At 50.6% G+C, this 17197-nt stretch overlaps 1 protein-coding gene across 22 annotated transcripts in view, besides 1 other annotated feature; it reads left to right on the top strand.

The window, feature by feature from the left end:
* Positions 1306–5017: an enhancer, noted in NCBI's record as "VISTA enhancer mm80". NCBI's record gives its function as "enhancer in: blood vessels[10/10]" and the evidence as "EXISTENCE:transgenic organism evidence [ECO:0001131][PMID:17130149]".
* Positions 5187–17197, top strand: part of Epb41 (erythrocyte membrane protein band 4.1) — a 151934-nt gene continuing 139923 nt past the window's right edge. For 20 of the 22 annotated variants that reach the window (XM_006538912.4, XM_030253585.1, XM_006538902.4 and 17 more), the window contains exon 1: positions 5187–5353. The gene's annotated coding sequence lies outside the window, so the exon portion shown is untranslated. Of the gene's footprint in view, positions 5354–8435; positions 9906–17197 lie in introns of those variants that run through there. The other 2 variants (NM_001128607.2, NM_183428.3) reach the window with 2 other exon arrangements.

Below are 17197 nucleotides of genomic sequence, written 5' to 3'. Positions count from 1 at the left end.
ACCAAAAACCAAAAAACAGGTCTGTGCCCCATCGTGTCCATTGCTCTCTTTCTTAGGGGAAGAAAGTGCAGGGGTTCAGAGGGTAGTTTAGACTGATTTAACTTCATGACAGTCCTCCCACCCCCACATCCACAAGTGCCGAGATTACAGGCCTGAGACACTATGCCTGGCTGAATTTTTTTTTTCTCCTTTGTCTTTGCTTGAGAAAGAGACTCAGTATAGTCCTGTCTGGCCTGGAACTTGCTGGGTAGACCAGGCTGGCTTTGAACTTGCAGTGATCCTCCTGCCTCTGCCTCCTGGATTCTGGGGTTACAAGAACCTGTACCTGGTCACTTTTTTTTTCTTTCTCTTAAACGGGGCCCTAAACAAGCTGCCTACCCTACAGTCTGGACTTTGCCTAACTGGTCAGTCGTCCAGCCTAGCTCGTCTCGCCTCTTGCTGTGTCTCTAGTGTTGTGGTGCTGGACGACGTCCAGACTTAAAGCCTCTTCCTTGTCAACCGTGCATGTGCTGTCTGTCACTGAGCTAAAGTCACTAAGGGCACTTAGGGAGGAGCTAAGGAATAGGATAATGTCCTTTATTTGTTGACTCTTAGCGAGTTGTGTGACCTGGCTATGCAACCCAAGACAGATTGCCTGAAAGCCCCCTTCCCATAACCCCTACTTATAAATGAGATGCTGGCCGGCACTAACCCTGGAGCGTCTTGAGACGGCTCAACTCAGTGCCTCGGCCCCCTCAGCTCTATAACACTAGGTGGCGCCAAACACCACCTTTCCTTCTACCTGGATTTTTTTTTTTTTTAAAGCGTGGGTGATCATCTCAGGTCTTTCCCAACTGTGGTCAAATCTTTCCCGCTCCCCAGCAAATTAAGGTGGTGTGTTCAAGTCCTGCTCAGGCTGCTTAGGGCCTGTGTTCACGAGCAGGTCACGCGCCCCATTTTATTCCTCTCTAAAGCAAGGGAAGAGGGGACAAGGCGCTAGGCATCTCCCAACACCCAGGACTCTTCCTTGGGCAGAGATTCTCTTGGCCGGATTGACAGCGGCCACACATGGCAACAAAACCAGAGGAACCAGAGCGGTGGGGCCTTTCAGAATTCTTAAGCGTTCGGTGGCAGGGTTACAGATACACTAACATAATTTGTCTGGGGACACCCCCATTCTCTTATTCACCCCCCCCCCCATTCCAACCCTAACCTGGGACAAAGAACACTTACATTTTTCTCTATTTATGTCAACTCCCACCTACTCATTCTAGAGATTTGTCCCATGTTCCCAATGTGTCCTTCTGAGATAATTGACCCCATACCCACCACCAAGCCTCCTTCTATGAATGACTGCCACACCCCCCATATACCATGAATGGTCCCACTCCCCAGCCATCCCCAAATCTGTCTTTGTGTGCCTGGACCTGGCATCCGAGAACTTCAATACCTTGGTCTCATGGCTCCTTCGGTTTGAAAGCTATGCCAGCCCGTGTGTTTTGCTCCTGGAACGCATATTTTTACTATTTTCCTATCTTTGAGTCTTTACCCAGGCTCCTCCTCCATATGGAATGTACTTTTCCAACCCTATGTAGTAAATTCATCCTACAAAATCTAGCTGGAAGGTTACCTCCTCCAGAAAACATTCTTCATGCTGCCAATGGAGCCATGTTGCCTTCCCAGCTCTGAGTACACATTAGTTCAGGGTGGTCCTCATAGGAGCCGTGGTGAATCACAGCAGGGGTGTGCCCCCCCCCACACACACATTCCCCCTTAGAGAGTAACATACAAATGCTTTCTCTTCCAGTGGCTCCAGTGGGAAAGAGAGACAGGGTGTGAGAGCCGTTGCATCATCTGATTGACGAAGAAACAGGCTATGATTCCTGCGAGAAGCAGAGGCAGGATTCAGACTGCGGCTGATTAGGGCTGCCTGGTTGCCTCAGGATTGCGTTCCCTCTTTCCCAGCATGCCTTTGGCCTGGCTGAGTTCCTCTTTCTACCCTTGGACTTAGCAGGGTATTGGTCAATATTTCTGCTTGTTGAACTAGTAGGGTTCAGTGTATTTTGGAGACAGGGCTGTACGGAGGCTTCTTAGCTTCCTCTTGAATTCAGTGTGTAGCCAAGGCTGACCTTGAGCTCCTGAGCCTTCTGCCTCCACCTTCTAAGTGCTAGGATCGTGGGTGTACACCACTACATCTGGTTTTTTAATTTAAAAATGTTTTCACCCCCACCCCACCCCTGTGTGTGGGTCAGAGGTCAACTTGTGGGGGTTGGTTCTCTCCACTATGTAGGTACTGGGGGATGGAACTCAGGCTTGGCAGCTGGAGTCTTCACTTAATAAGCCATCTTTCCAGCCCACCTGGCAGGTTATGAATTTTGTTTATTTATTTATTTAGGTTGTGTTTTGTTTTTATAAAATTTGTTTGTTTTGAGATAGGATAGCAGACACTATGAAGGCTCTCTTAAGCCTTGGCCTCCTGAAATATTATGACTAGAGACGCAGAGCATTGAGCATTCTCTCTCTCTCTCTTCTCTCCCCTCTCTCTCTCTCCCTCTCCCTCTCTCTCTTTCTCTCCCTCTCTCTCTCTTTCTCTCCCTCTCTCTCTCTCTCACTTTCTCTCTCTTTCAGAGAGATTAACTTTTTGTTTGCTTGCTTTGTTTTCGAGACAGGATTTCATGTGCCCCGGGCTGGCCTCAGATAGATTCTCCGGCCTAGGATACTAACTGAAGTGTTAGTATTGTGGGTACGCTACCATGTCTTTGTTTTTGAGGGGAGGGGTGTTAACTTCCCATAAAGTCCTAAATAAAGTTCAGTTGAAGAAACAGATGTTCCCACATATGTACGCCCACGTGTCACCCCCCCACACCCCATCTATTCCCTGGGCGCTTTATCGCTCAGCTCACGCCCACTTGAAGCTGGGGACAGCACCCAGGCTCTGACAGGATAAGGAGGCTCAGGCATTCTCAGAAGGGGAGGGAGGCTGACACAAACAAGTCCCTTCCCCCCCCCCCCCCCCCAGTTTATCAGTTGCCCACAGGCCCCAGCAAACTGAGCCTTCAGCCTCCAGAGGAAGAAAGCTGTGCCCTGCCTGTCACCCTCGAAGTTATTTCAGAACTGTGTGGTTGTCACATCAGCTCTCTGAGCGTCAAGCATTTCTGACTGGAAGAATTTAATGATATAAAAAAAAATGAGCAGATGGATAGAAAATACTAGCGGTGAGGAAATGTGAACTGTCCCTTCAGGATGTCACCTCTCCCACGGAGCCTCTCAGGTAGGGCCCAAGAGGGACGCTAAGAATTCCTGGCGGAGGCAGTGACCTATATCCCTCCACAGGCTTTCCAAGACTGCATTGGTTGTTCACCCAGTGCTTCAACGGGAAACACACAGGTGCCTGAGCACAGAGGTTCCAGGGGCAGGTCAAAATTCCCTAGGTGCAGATAGCTCAGGGCCAGGCATTCTGATTCTAGGGCACGAATAGTCACCCTCCGTAGGTAACTCACGCTCACCCTCCCCCGGCCCAACCCCCAAGTCCCAGTATGCTGACAGCCCACACGGAAGTTCACAAACACTTTCTCAGATGTATTCCCAAGTACAAACTCACACATAGGCACACAGGCTTATCAGGCAGGGCCAGGCGCCGGCGTTGCTGAGTCACCCACTAGCAGCAAAAACCCAACAGAGCTGGAGCCTCATGCCGGAGAGCTGAGAGGTGGGGCCTCTTCAGCCCTTTAGAATAACTCTGTCCAACCCGGGGCTGGGGTTTTCCTATTGGCAGCCCTTAGATTGAGTCCCGGGAAAGGAGGCAGTTGGCCCGGGAGCCCTTGTTTACTGAGGCCAAATTAAAGAATTCATAGTCTGCTCTCTCTGGCATGCATGACTGGATACATGTGATAGCAATTAAAAAAATAATACTGGATCCATGATTGAATAATTGCATTTGTAGTTTCCATTTCAGTTAACCAGCACAACAATTCTACGTAATGTTGGTGCAACATCGTATTTTACCCCCAGGGAAACAAGCTTACCCACAGGCTCAAACCTGAATTAATGTAAGCAGGCTACATCCGAGTTTCTAGCTTTGACCAATAGACAACACTGCCCTGGGTAGTAGGAGAGAGGAGTTTTGGTTGGCTTGGGAGCCTGGGTGTATGTCCCAGGTTTTTGTACGGGGTTCATATAGCCAGTTCTGCAACATCCAGATTTCTGGTTAAAGGACTCAAAAGGCTTCTCTGTGCCCCTGAGTGACTCTCCCGCTCCATGATGAAAATGCAGGTCACCAAAACTCAGGAAGTTATTTGCCCTCAGTGACCCTCAGTTTCTCCATTTGTCCAAACAAGAGTCTCACTCTCCAGGGCTCCCTGGCATGGTGAATACTCCATGGCTTTAGGATTTGACTCTCTGATTCCTATGAATAAAAGGGGGATTATGTTTGTCCTCTGTAGGTGGGAATCCCAAGGCAGATTTGGCCTTAATCTCATGAAGAGCTTTTGAAATTCTGGGGTAGTTTAGTTAGGATGAGTCCATGCTGGGAGTCAGCCAGCTTCCTGACCTTGCTTGTCACTATGTGAGCAAGGGCAGGTCTGAAATGCGAGGAAGAGGAGGGGTCTTAGGCCATTGACTACATAGACCTCTTCCAGGGCTGATGGGGGCAGATCATTGGGAGAGGAAGCCACTGAGAAGAGGGACAAAGCAGGCAAAAGAGAAATCAGAACTCCAGGTAATGGACACACTTTTGGGTCCCAGACTTGGTTTGATATATACCAAATGTCACTTATCCTCAAGAAAACATCAGAAGATTTCTAGTTGGGGACATTGCAGATTCCGAGAAGTGGATTGCTCAAGGTCATACAGAACTAATTAGCGAAACAGGTGATCCAGGTAAGTCTATGTCGTCAAGGTCACTTCCCTAACTCTCCTAGAACAACCCCCATTCCAACCTAACGCCTTAGGGTCAGCACCACGTGGCAAATTGCTTTATACTTTTGCAACATGACGTCAGCGACCATACCAGCCAATCCAGGAACTCCATGTTTCCCCTCCCCTGATTGCTCTGGGTCTATCAGGAGCTGCTCTAGGCTGGGCGTCCCGGCCTGGCCGCACCTGCAGCCCCCGCCCCTTCCCGGTTGCGACAGTCGGGCTACTGTGCCCGGTCCTGCCCGCCGCCCCAAAGATTGGCAGTTGTCTGCACCAATTACAGGACCTCCCGAGGGGAGGGCGGGGCCTCGCATCAGAGTTGCCCTGTCAGTGCAGGTGGAGGCCCCCGGCGGGGCAAAGTGGCAGGAACCTCTTAAAGGGAGAGAGCCGCGGAGAGCGAGGACGCGGCCCGGCCCGGCCCGGCCAGGTCCCTGCCAGGTCCCTGTCCTGTGCAGCCCAGGTGAGCCTGGACCGCCTTAGGGGGTGGCCCCGGTGCCTGGGAGGGACAAGGTGCAAGACCCAGAAGCCCGCTCCTAAGGAGCCCGATCGTTCCGGGAGCTGCGAGCCGAGGGTCACAGGATCCTCGGCGGGGGTGCTGGAGGTCCTGAGCTGCATGCTCCAAACTTGAGGTCCCTAGGGGTTCTGGAGTCACAAAGTCGAGGGGGTGCGGAGCTCCGGAGACGGCGTGCAGTTGCTCGCTCCGGACCTGGAGTCCTGTCGTGGGTGTTCGTCCGCAGCAGGACTCAGCGCCGCGGCGCAGCCCCAGGCCGACCCGCCAGCCCCACCCTGCGCACCCGCGTGCTCCTGGGGACCCAGAGGGCGGTAGGAGGGGGACCCCGGGAGCCCTGCTCGGGTCCTTACGTAACTGAATCTTGAGTTTCCGGACCCGGGACCCGCGAGCTGCGGCCCTAGCTCTGCCGGTCAGGGTGGCCCTTGAGTCACCGCCCGGACGCACGCACTCGCGTCCAGGCTGGGACTTCCTCTGCCTCAGGTCTACTGGATCTGCTCCGAGTCAGGCTCCTACTCTGTCGCCTCTGGGTTCCCTCTCTCACATATTTCTCTGTGTGCCCTCTGTGTTTCCTCAAGAGTTGTCTTGGTCTTCAAGCTGCACTTTCCCGGGGGCCCCACCTCTTTGGGGGGAGGACCAGACCTCTGCAGTCTTGCAGGCTGGAGGCGGAGACTTATTCCGCGGGACCCCAGGCCGAATCTGCCCTGAAAGGACAGGGGAGCACCACTCTCCCTCAAGGGTTGTGTGGTTATTCCAGGGCCCTCTGGCTCCCCCGAAAGACAATGGCTGCATTTAACTGACCCCTTAAATTCCTGCAACAGGGAGAAGGCAGCCCCTTCTATTCCCAGGGAGCCGCCTTCTAAACGTACAGGCTCTAGGAGAATAGCTGATTCCGGGTGGACTTTAAGGAAGCTGGAGTTCTAGGCATAGTTGCTTGGGGCCAAGTCAGGGTCGGGTCCTCAGCTACTGAAGGGGCGGGGGAGAGGCCAGAGCACTGTCGCAGTACCTCTCCTCCCCCACACTAGTAAGTGCTTGTCCACATGTAGTCCTCACCCGGATCACGGGCCTGGATGGGGGTCTATGCTGACAGGAGGCTGGGGCGAGGAAGGGAAGCTAGGGAGACTTGCTTGGGAATTGAGGGAGGGAGGGAGGGAGGGAGGGAGGGAGGGAGGGAGGGAGGGAGGGAGGGAGGGAAGGGGAGAGAGAGAGAGAGAGAGAGAGAGCGAGCGAGAGCGCTGCTGGGGTGACTCCTTGCCATCAAGGCCCTCCTAAGGCAGACACCTCAGAAATAACTTTCAGTGGCTGCCTGTGGTATCTGCTGCTGTTGGGTGCACAGAAGCAAGGTGTTACCGCAGTTGTAGGGTGGGAATTTTTAACTGTGGGAATGGGGGAGGGAGACTGCAGAAAGAGAGGCAAGGTCTGGGAAGAAAGGGAACCAGAGGCTGTAGGGAACGGAGCAGGAGGGCAATATCAGTACCACACAGATTTTGCCCTCAGAAGAACTAGCTTTGAGTCCCACCCAGCCCAGCTGTTACTGTGTGACCTTACCCGACTCACCTTACCTCTCCCAGCCCGCCCTGGACCTTATAGGAATTAGCAGAATCAAATGAAGCATTAAGTATTCAATGGCCAGATTGGTAGCTGCTGTGAGATTGTGCCAGTGTGGGGTGTTTTAGGAAGGGGATGGAGTGGGGGAACCCCAAGGTTTCCCTGTGTGTATAGGAGAGCCAGTCAAGGCCTGTGGGGTCCCAGCAGCATGGTGCTTGGGTGAACTGGTTGGAGGTGTAGGTGGCACCCCACACCCCACTGTCTCTCTATCAACAAATAGTCACACTGTCTAGACAGACCAAGCTGGCTTTACTCTGTAGGCTCTGGGTGCCAATAGAAGCTCCCAGGACTCCCAGGTTGCCCCACCTATAGGCCAGTGGGGATAAGGCTCTGGCTGAGCCAGCACCCTCTCCGCAGAGTGGACCCTGGCCAGCAGCCTGGCTGGCTGCATTGAACAGGAATATCCCGGGCTGGCTAGGAAGATGCTGACGCAGGGGCAGGCCCAGCATTCTGTGAGCTGGACCTAGGCCCAGCTGTTAGGACCTGGGCACAGGGTGAGACAGACGCGAGGGTCGGAGTCAGGAGGAAAGATACAGAGAGAGGCCTAAAGGGGACCCTGAGGCTGAAGCCAGGAAGCCTCATTTGGTTATTTCTTAAGCCTCCTGGGCGTCTGCTACATGCCACACAGGTTTCCCAGGAACAGAACTGGAGAGGATGCTCACATAGGCCTCATTGCCAAGGTTGTGGTGGCTGAGATCTGTTGGGTTGGCAGAGTGGGTTTATAAGACAGGTAGGTGTGTGTATGTGTGTGTGTATGTGTGTGTGTGTGTGAATGCATACACATGCACATTCAGAATTTCCCTCGTGCCCAAGGTTTATCACAGGGCAGGCCTCAATCCGTTTGTAGTCTGTGGACCAGGTACTTGTCCTCCTGGGTCTCAGTTTCCCTCTATAATATTAAGAGGAAAATGAGTCCTGACTCTGGGTGTCTTCTAGCACCCATTGTCATTGTTTCCTGTATTGGTGACCTTTGACAGCAGAAACATATCACACCTCATGACCTGGTTTAGAGCAAGCTCATACTGTATGAGGAGCTAGAATGGCCTTAGGTTGCACTTGCCTGTCGTGAGCCCACAAACAGCTTTTTGGCCTTGTTCTCTAATTAGTTATGGCCCTGGCCTATGTGCTGTTCTCGGGTTGTGTGTGACATTAGCTTGGTTAATGAAGCACCATCCTTGTTTCATAGGCATTCACGGGGGCAAATTGACTTGAGCAAAGTCACACAGCTGTGAAGTGGCTGACTTGGAATTTGAACCCTAGAGCCAGCTCTGAAGCCCCTGAGACATGAAGTCTTCATTTCCCAATACTCTACCCATACTGAGTGCTCATTCCCTAGTCCTAACCTGTAGAGATACCTAATGATCTTGGACTGAGCTCTGAGTTCTGGGATGTTTAATCCGGGAAGCTGGACACTGGCTGGACAAAGAGATAGGGGACGCCTGGAGCCCACTGATATTTGTTCACAGAGCCATATCTACAGGTCCAAGAGCTGGGCATTAAAAAGTAATATTGAGTCCACTTTGGGCCTTTGCTTCCTCATCTATAAAAGGTGGATTTGAGTGAATGCAGATGTCCCTGGATGCTTGAGTGATTACTGGCTGAGGTCAGCTGTAGGAACAGACCAGGGGTCAAGGTGCCAATGACTGAGCCAGGAGAGGTGGCTTCCAGAGTAGCTTGCACCCTAAGCTGGCTGTTTGACAAGAAGAGTTTCAGATGAAAGTATTCAAAGACTTGCTGGAGGCAGTGCAGATGTACTGCAGAGACCAAGGGGAAGAAATGAAGGAAAGTTTCGAGCACATAATCCAAGCAGACATGAGCTTTGGTCACTTCACTCGGAGACCCATATGATGGCACCAAGGACACAGAAGGGAGTCCCTTCGCCCTTGCCCTTGTCTGTGAAGTGGGAACAGTAACAATTTCACCTACACAGTGTTGGGGAGACTGTGAAGAATAAAGTGGAATATCTGTAAAATTGGGAGAATATGGTGGCTGGTCATTTTTCAATCCAAAGCTGCAGTACTGGGTGTGCGTGTGGGGAGGGGCACTTGTCATAGCCCTGATGGGACTCTGCATGGTGAGAATGTGCTGGGGGACACCTTAAGGTCACAGCAGTACTTACAGACTCATCACAGTGACCAGACATTGTGCTGGGACTTCGTTTTTCATTATCTCCCTTGGTCCCAACAGCAGCATTCTTTTGAGAAGATGGTGGTCTCACCCACACTAGATCCTGGCAAAGTCCCCATCCACAGCCCCTTGTAGTCATAGTAGCTACAAGTTATAAACAAATGATATACCAACCTCTGTTCAAAAAGTCTTACATATGTCAACTCTTACATGACTCCCACGTAGCCCGAAGCGGCAGATCTGAATGCTGCCCTCTATGTTACGGGTAAGTAGAGGAAGCCTGGAGGGAGAAGCGAGGGAATCGCCTGAGTGGCACCAGTGGTAGGGCTGTTTGTGGAGGCAGGATTTGACCCCCAGTATCTAAGGTCAAATGCATGCATCACTGAAGTTTTACTCCCCCGCCTCCATACTGCAGTGTAGGGCTCACATGGGCATGGCCCTGTCTGACTTCAGACGGCATGGCGCCTGGTGCGGCTATGAATGCCCATAGGAGACTGGGCCCAGGGCAGCCTGATGAGCTCAGCACAGATTTTCAGATCATAGCTGCCTGAATGGTATCTGGTCATCAGAGTGCCAGAAGCACTCTGGGTGGGGGGTGAGGGCGGAAGAGGGGACAGGTTCCCCACTGGCCCAGGTGCAGCTGATCAGGACCCCAGAGTTTGATAGCTGTGCTGTGTCTCACTTCTGTCCTTTGCTTCCATGTGCCACCGTGACGATGGCTGCGCTGTCCTTCCTTGACTGGCTGTATGATGACAACGGCTACTTCTGGGTGAGTACTTCTTTGATGTAACTGGTGTACCATGCCGTTCTGAGGGCACTGGGAGGCACAAGGAGTCAGGGCATGTGGGGTTAAGGTGCTGCGTCTGTTCTTTCTTTATACTTGATATGATGGCTACTGATTTTGGGCTGGGCTGACAAAGGCCCAGAGGTCTTTAGGACAGACGACTTGGAATAGAATCCTTCCTCGGCTACTTACAAATGCCTCTTTGTATCACCCTTTCACTTCTGCAAAATGAGAATATTGATACCTTCTAGATGTATGTATTTGTTCCTCTACACAGGCCCGCGGAGGGCAAGGGTTTTTGTTTAATCCGTTCCCGCTATGTCTCTAAGCACGAGAATAGAATGATGTGTTGTAGTGCCCAGTGAACGTTTTGATTGAAGATGTTTGTTGAGGATCTACTTGGGCACCCAGCCATGTGCTTTGTGTTGGACTAAATAAACAGTTAATGGATACAAAGCAACCACTATCATTGCTGTTCACAAAATGCAAGATGGATACAAAGTATACATTATCTTTGAGGCTCGGATAATGTAAGACCCTTATCTCACCATCCAGTTGTGAATCCGTGGGTCTAGGACCTGAGTGGGGCATCCATCACCGGATGGAGGAACAAGCAACTGGATTTTCTGGGAGGGTGTGGCAGAGCCTTTAGCTTTGCTCTGATGGGAAACTTCTCATGGGGCAGTCAGGAACGTTTGATGTGAAGCTGGGCAGGGGGAGGAGGGATTCCACAGGGTTCCCAGATATAGTCACATTCCTAATGGTGTGATCTCGGACAAATGGTAAACTTCTCTGGATCTTGTGACCTTCCCTGTGGCATCCACATCACAGGACCTTCCCCCAGCAGCTAGAAGCAGCTTAGCATGGGGCTGATCAGTAATCTTTGGCTTCCTCTAGCCCTAGGCTCCTTCTGGAAGAGGGTTCAGTGAAGTGTTCATTTTTTGTTTTGGCTCCTTCCTCCTAATTTTAGCTCTTATTAGCTAGACTAGAATACAGGAGTCAGGAGCCCCTGAAGGCCCCAGCACTGGGATACAGACTTGGTTCTGTACGGTGTGATTTGCTGTGTGACTTGGCTCAGTCCCCCTTCGTAGTCTTGGTTCGAATCTGACTTGTGGAATAGGGTAATGAAGGGCTCTTCCCTTGGAGAGTTGTTTAGCTCAAACAGGTAGGTAATCATTAAATTGGCACCATTGGTCACTTGGCTTTAGCTGGGAGAAGGACCCTGGAGAATTTTGTTCTCTTAGGTGTAGGTGACCTGAGAAGTTCATGTCATACCTATACTGCTATTTATCTTGTTTTCCATATTCTACTTGTCTGCTGTCCTATTTTAATCCCTTTAACTTATTTTTAAAATTTTATTTCTAATTTTTAAATTGTATCATTATTATTATTTTTTAGATCTATTTATTTTCTGTACACTGTATCTGTGTTCAGACACACCAGAAAAGGGCATCAGATCCCATTACAGATGGTCATGAGCCACCACGTGGTTGCTGGGAATCAGGACCCTCTGGAAGAACAGTCAGTGCCCTTAACTGCTGAGACCAGCCCTAAATTGTATTGTTATTATTATTTGTGTGTGTGTCAGAGAGAGAGAGAGAGAGAGAGAGAGAGAGAGAGAGAGAGAGAGAGAGAGAGAGAGAGAGATTGGGTAGGTTGGATGCTTCTGTAACACTGCAGATGTGGGGAAATTAGAGGACACATCATTTTGGGAGTTGGTTCTTTTCCCTGTGCATTAAGGTCAAGTCCTTGTCACGCCTTCCCCATTGAGCCGTCTCAGTCTCTTGCACTAGCCCTGTGTACTCTTCCAGAGACATTATTTCTTGTCTCCCTCCCAGTGACCTTCTGAGCAATGACCCTGTTTTTCTACAGAAAATATTTGTTTTCATTTTATATTTATGAGTGTTTTGCTTGCATGTATATCTAAGTACAACATGTGTGCCTGCTGCCCTCAGAAGCCAGAAGAGGGTGTCAGATCATCTGGAACTGGCGTTCCAGACTGTAGTTAGCCACCATGTGGGTGCTCTTAACCCTTGAGCCATCCTAAAACAGCAGGCTGGTGTCAGTGGCCTCTCTGTCCATCTTTGATACCCAGCTCCAGGCTGCTGGGGACGGCTGCTCTAAACTCTGATAGAAAGCAGGAAGCGGCTGGACAGCAGGGTGGCTTGCAGGTCAGGCAGACCTGGCTGTGACCCCGCACTGTTTGCTTACCAGTTGAGTGACCTTAGACCAGATAGCTTCTCCGAGCCTCAATTTCCTTATCTGTAAAATGAAGACAATAATAAAAAAAATTCCTTCCCTCCTAGGGTTCTTGTGAGGGTTAAATAACCAGGCATACAACGAACACTCAATAAATGGTGGTGACGGCTGTTACTACCCTAATTATGATTATGGGCATCATTCTGAGAATGTAAAGATGTCCCTCTTGGGAGAGTGGACTGGGAGGACATTGCTGGGAGTGGGTGAATAGCAGAGCTAGTCTGACAGGTTCCAAAAGGTACTTGTAGGGTGAAGGGAGGGAGGTGGCTTCACGGGAGTATGGATGTGTCTCCATTTCCTGGCCATCTGCTTTTCCTGGTGCCACTTCTGTGCCAGGCTCTATGCTGGCACGGCAGGACTAGAGCTGACTCTGTACAGACCCTTTCTTCTGCCCTTGGGAAAGCTCAGTATCTAATTGGACTGAAGGACTCTCTGCATTCTGAGTCTAACTTTGGCTGAGACTGTGGTTGCGTGTAGCTTTTGCTGCCCTGCCCTGTGTTCCCGGGTGAATAGGTGTTCTTAGGCAAAGACTAAGAGAAAGGCCATTCCTATTGAGAGGAACTGTACTTTCCAGGATGCAGAACCTGGTCCAGCACCCAGGGAAATGAGCCTGCAAAGGCAGGCTCAGGACAATGTGAGGCCTGACCTCAAGGCTGCGGGGAGCCATTGCACGTTACACAGGGAGAGCGGAAGCAGGGCCACCTGTTTAGGGGAGGAATGCTGAGATTTTGGGCCGGGAACTGTGCCATGCAGCAGTGGGAGACGTTAGGTCTGAGTGTGGGACAGGGCCACGGAAACATAATGATGGACTGCAGTGGACAGGTGAGAGAGAGGACCGAGGTGAGAGTGAGGCCTTGGGGTTGGGGGTGACTGGATCCAGTGGATACTTAGGCTGAGGGGTACCCCTGAGCACAGGATACAGAGCAGCATGGGGGGAAGGAAGCTACTTATCTGCGTCTCACTACCTACCCTCTTCAACTGCCGTGTCTGAGCTGGACATGGAGGCTCTCGAGTTATGGCCATCAGGACTCCTCCTACCTTAGGGGTTCCTCTGTGTGACGCTGATAGCTGGTAGGTCTGGCAGGGATAAGCACTCTTTGGTGTGGGTGCCCAGCAAAGTCTGTGTGGTTCAGAGAAACCCTGGGTTCTGGGCCTGTCTATGTCACCCCTCTTTTACCCTTCCTTTCCCTGAACATGCAGATATAAAAACCCATTTTGCCTGTCTCTCAGATTCAGCGATGAAAGACAGCTAGGTGATACATGTCTATAAAGCATGGGCTTAGGTAAGATTCTAGGGGCACAGGTGACTCCCATGGGTTCCTGTCCCTCAGGTGCACGGTGAGCCCAGAGCATCAGGGCAACTCCTAGGAGTCAGAGGACAAAGAGTGAGATGATGAGTTCCCTTGTTGCGCAGTGGAGGGAACGACCTTTTTAGATGCTGGTCACAGCATATGCAAAAGGCTTTAACCCATATAATATGCTCAGGGTGGATAAACACTGTGGTGTGGCTGGGGCAGAGAGGGAGGGGTGGAGATGGGAGATGAAGCTGGTCAGAGAGTTGGGTCACACTGTGTGGAGTATGGGGACTGACTTCTGACTCCCCACACCTTCCTGAAACCCCGACCCTGTTTGCCGTGCTCCCTGAGATAGCCTGGGTCTTTTGGACACTGTTCCTTCTTTTCTCTGCCTTTTCCCTTCTTATCCCCACCCCAGGTGACCCACGTGACCCTTTCAGAGGCCAACAGTTTGGGTTCTCTGCCAGCTCTGTCACTGACAAGCTATGTGCCCTTCAGGCATGGTTGCCCTCTCAGTATGTAGTTTCCACCTCAGGGGAATAGGGACACACAGGATTTTTCCTCAGAGAGCGGGTCCGAGGCATCAGTGATGTGATCCCCCAAAACCAGCCCAGAGTCTACACTGTGCATCCCCCCAGGAGCTCTAATGAGATAATCATGCAAGCTCTCCACCTCCTGGCTCCCGCCCAAGGTTCCCCTGTCCTGGCAGCCACGCCAGTTGCAAAGGAAGGAAAAGAGTAAGAAACAAGCTTAAGTCTCCAGGGGGGTCCCGTCCCTCTGCTGAACCAGCTCGCCTCCTGACCCTTGGCCCCCTTGGCCTCAGGCCTAAGGACTCCTAGTCCTGAAGCCTAGGTGCCCTCTGTCCCCTACCCTAGATGACATTCTCTGGTTGGAGGCCAAAGCCAACAGTGGTCCGGAAACAAGGACAAACACTTGGGAAAGTTGTAGCTTTCTTTTTTCCTGGAAATTGACGATCAGGCTCCCTTTCTTCTGGCATGGAGACAGGAGTGAGGTATGAAGGTCGGTATCTCTGAGGGGCATGGCCAGTGCAGACCCAGGTCCCTTCTGGATATCTTTCCATGCAGAAGCAGGACCCTTAGACTGGTGTGATAGCCAGTATCTCCAGAGGACTATGATTCTCTGGACTCCCTGCTCTGGCCCCTCAGTGCGTGTGTATACTGCGGTGATGGCTTCACTTCTGTGAGCCTCAGTTCCCCTGCTGTGGATGGGGCTGGTCTTGCTGTGAGGATGTTGGTAGGGAAGAGGAAGTCCCAGTAGCTCCCTAAGCACAGACTGCCGTTGTCACTGCAACTGCTGCTTTGTCTGTCTATTTGACATATGGTCTGATAATGTAGTACAGGCTTCTCTTCAACTCACAGCAATCCTCCTGCCTCAGTCTCTTGAGTTCTAGGATCACAAACTGCTACCTCTTTTTTTGTTTGTTTGTTTTTTGTTTTTTGAGACAGGGTTTCTCTGTGTAGCCCTGGCTGTCCTGGAACTCACTTTGTAGACCAGGCTGGCCTCGAACTCAGAAATCTGCCTGCCTCTGCCTCCCAAGTGCTGGGATTCAAGGTGTGCGCCACCACCGCCCAGCAAACTGCTACCTCTTAAATGTCTGCCCTATTCCACCTGGAGTTTAATATACTTCCTTTTTCCTTTTTGGATTTGGTGTGTGCATATCACGTATGTGTGTGTGTGTCATTGTGTAGTATATATGTAGTAGTATATGGGCATGCCTGTACGTGTATGTGAAGACCAGAGGAAGACACTGGGTATCGCACTGGGTATCCTATATCACTCCCCGTCTTATGTCTTTGAATCAGGGTCTCTGAGTTCAAAGCTTTGATTATTCCTCTAGGCTGGCAACAGCAGGCCTCAGTTGTCTTCCTATCTCTGTCCCATAACATACAGTCTGGAGTTAAAGCAGTACTCAGACCACATCTACCTTATGTGGGTGTTGGATATGAACTCAGCTCCACTTGACTGGGAAGCAGATTCTCTTAACCATTGAGCCCTCTCTCCAGTCCCTCCCTCTTTTTGGAATTTTAAAGTAGGGTCTTGATCTGTATTCCAGGCTGGTTTGGTACTCTCTCCACAGCCCATGCTATCCTTAAACTCACATACTCCTGCCTCAGTCTCCTGAGTGCTGAGACTACAGGTGCGTGCCACCATGCCTGCCTGATAGGTTTCTTATTGAAGAAATGGAACCTGATAAACCAGTTTTGAAGCCAGATGCTCAGCATCCAGCCTTAGCCTCACCTAAGGTAGTTTCTCTTCTGCAGTTTCTCCTGATTAGATGCCACTGTGCACACCCTTTGAAGAGTCAGATAGTAGAAAAGGTCCCGCCCTACCCAGGTCTCGGCCAAAGGGACAGAAATGGACTGTGAGTTCCTTGGAACTCAACAAGGATGATGCAGACTTCTGCGGAGGCCAGAAAGGTTTCAAAGAGGAAACCCGGCCAACAACCCAGACTGTAGCAGGGCTGAAGTAGCCCCAGCTTCTCCAGCTTTTCCTCTGCCAGGCTTTGGAGGTCACCATCTTCTCTGCCTCTGCATTGATTTATAAAAGGAGGGTCTGCAGCAATCACAGGTCTCTGTTACATGAGAGGGTTAAAAGTGGAGTCCTAGGGCTAGGAGGTATAGCTAGTTGGTAGGGAACTTGCCTAGCATGCCTGAGGCCTTGGGTTGGATTTCTAGCATCTCCAACATCATATGAACCCAGCATGGCACAGTGGCACACATCTGTAATCCCAGCACTCAGGGGGTAGAGGCAGGAGGATCAGAGGTTCAAGGTTAACTTTAGCTATATAGTGAGTTTGATGCCATCCTGGGCCACGAGAGAGCCTGTTTAAATCCTAGCCTCAGGGCTGGAGAGATGGCTTAGTGGATAATAGCTCTTGTTGCTCTTGCAGAGTATCTGGGTTCAAGACTCCCAGAACCCACAAGGTAGTTCACAACCTCTGTAACTCCAGTTCTAGAGGATCTGATACCCTCTTCTGACCTCTGTGGGCAGCAAGCACCTGTGTGGTACACATCCACTCAGGCAAAACACTTAACACATAGAGTAAAATGAATACATATAATAATAATAATAATAATAATAATAATATGAACAATAATAATAAATAATAATAAAATATAACAATAAAATAAATATAATAATAAAATAATAAATAATAATAAAATAATAACAATAATAATAAAATAATAATAATTATATGAATAAGAATAATTATTATTATTATTATTGAGCTCTACCACTCACTGGCCCGGCCTCCAGCTGTCGCTTGACCTCAGTGAGCTCCAGCATATCCCATTATCAAGGGGAAGCAGATTAGCGCCTTTCCACAAACGACTCCGGCACCGAATTGTATAATCCGCGTGAAGTGGTTAATCCAGAGCTGACACACCGGGGTGATTAGATGTGGCTCCTCTATGGCCAGTCGATACCAGGAGGAGAAAAGGCTAGCCAGAAAACAGTTCATTGAGTTTGAGGAGCAACCCCTTGATGACATCTGTCCACTCGTTTACCCAAGTTGTATTTAGGATTTCCAGAGGCAAGGAGAGGACAGACAGCTGGACTCAGACAACCCTGCTCATTCTAGGTCCAAAGGTGTTACCTCCATGCTTGTTGTGAACTCAAGTCCAAGCACACACGGGTGATTAGGCTGTGCCTGTCCTCTTCCCCCGGCTCTGTTAATGACTGGCATATCCTCTCAGGCAG

The sequence above is a fragment of the Mus musculus genome, chromosome 4, assembly GCF_000001635.26.
Source record: "Mus musculus strain C57BL/6J chromosome 4, GRCm38.p6 C57BL/6J".
NCBI lineage: Eukaryota > Metazoa > Chordata > Mammalia > Rodentia > Muridae > Mus > Mus musculus.
The sequence above is the reverse complement of the archived record's forward strand: the minus strand, read 5'-3'. Positions and strand labels throughout refer to the sequence as shown.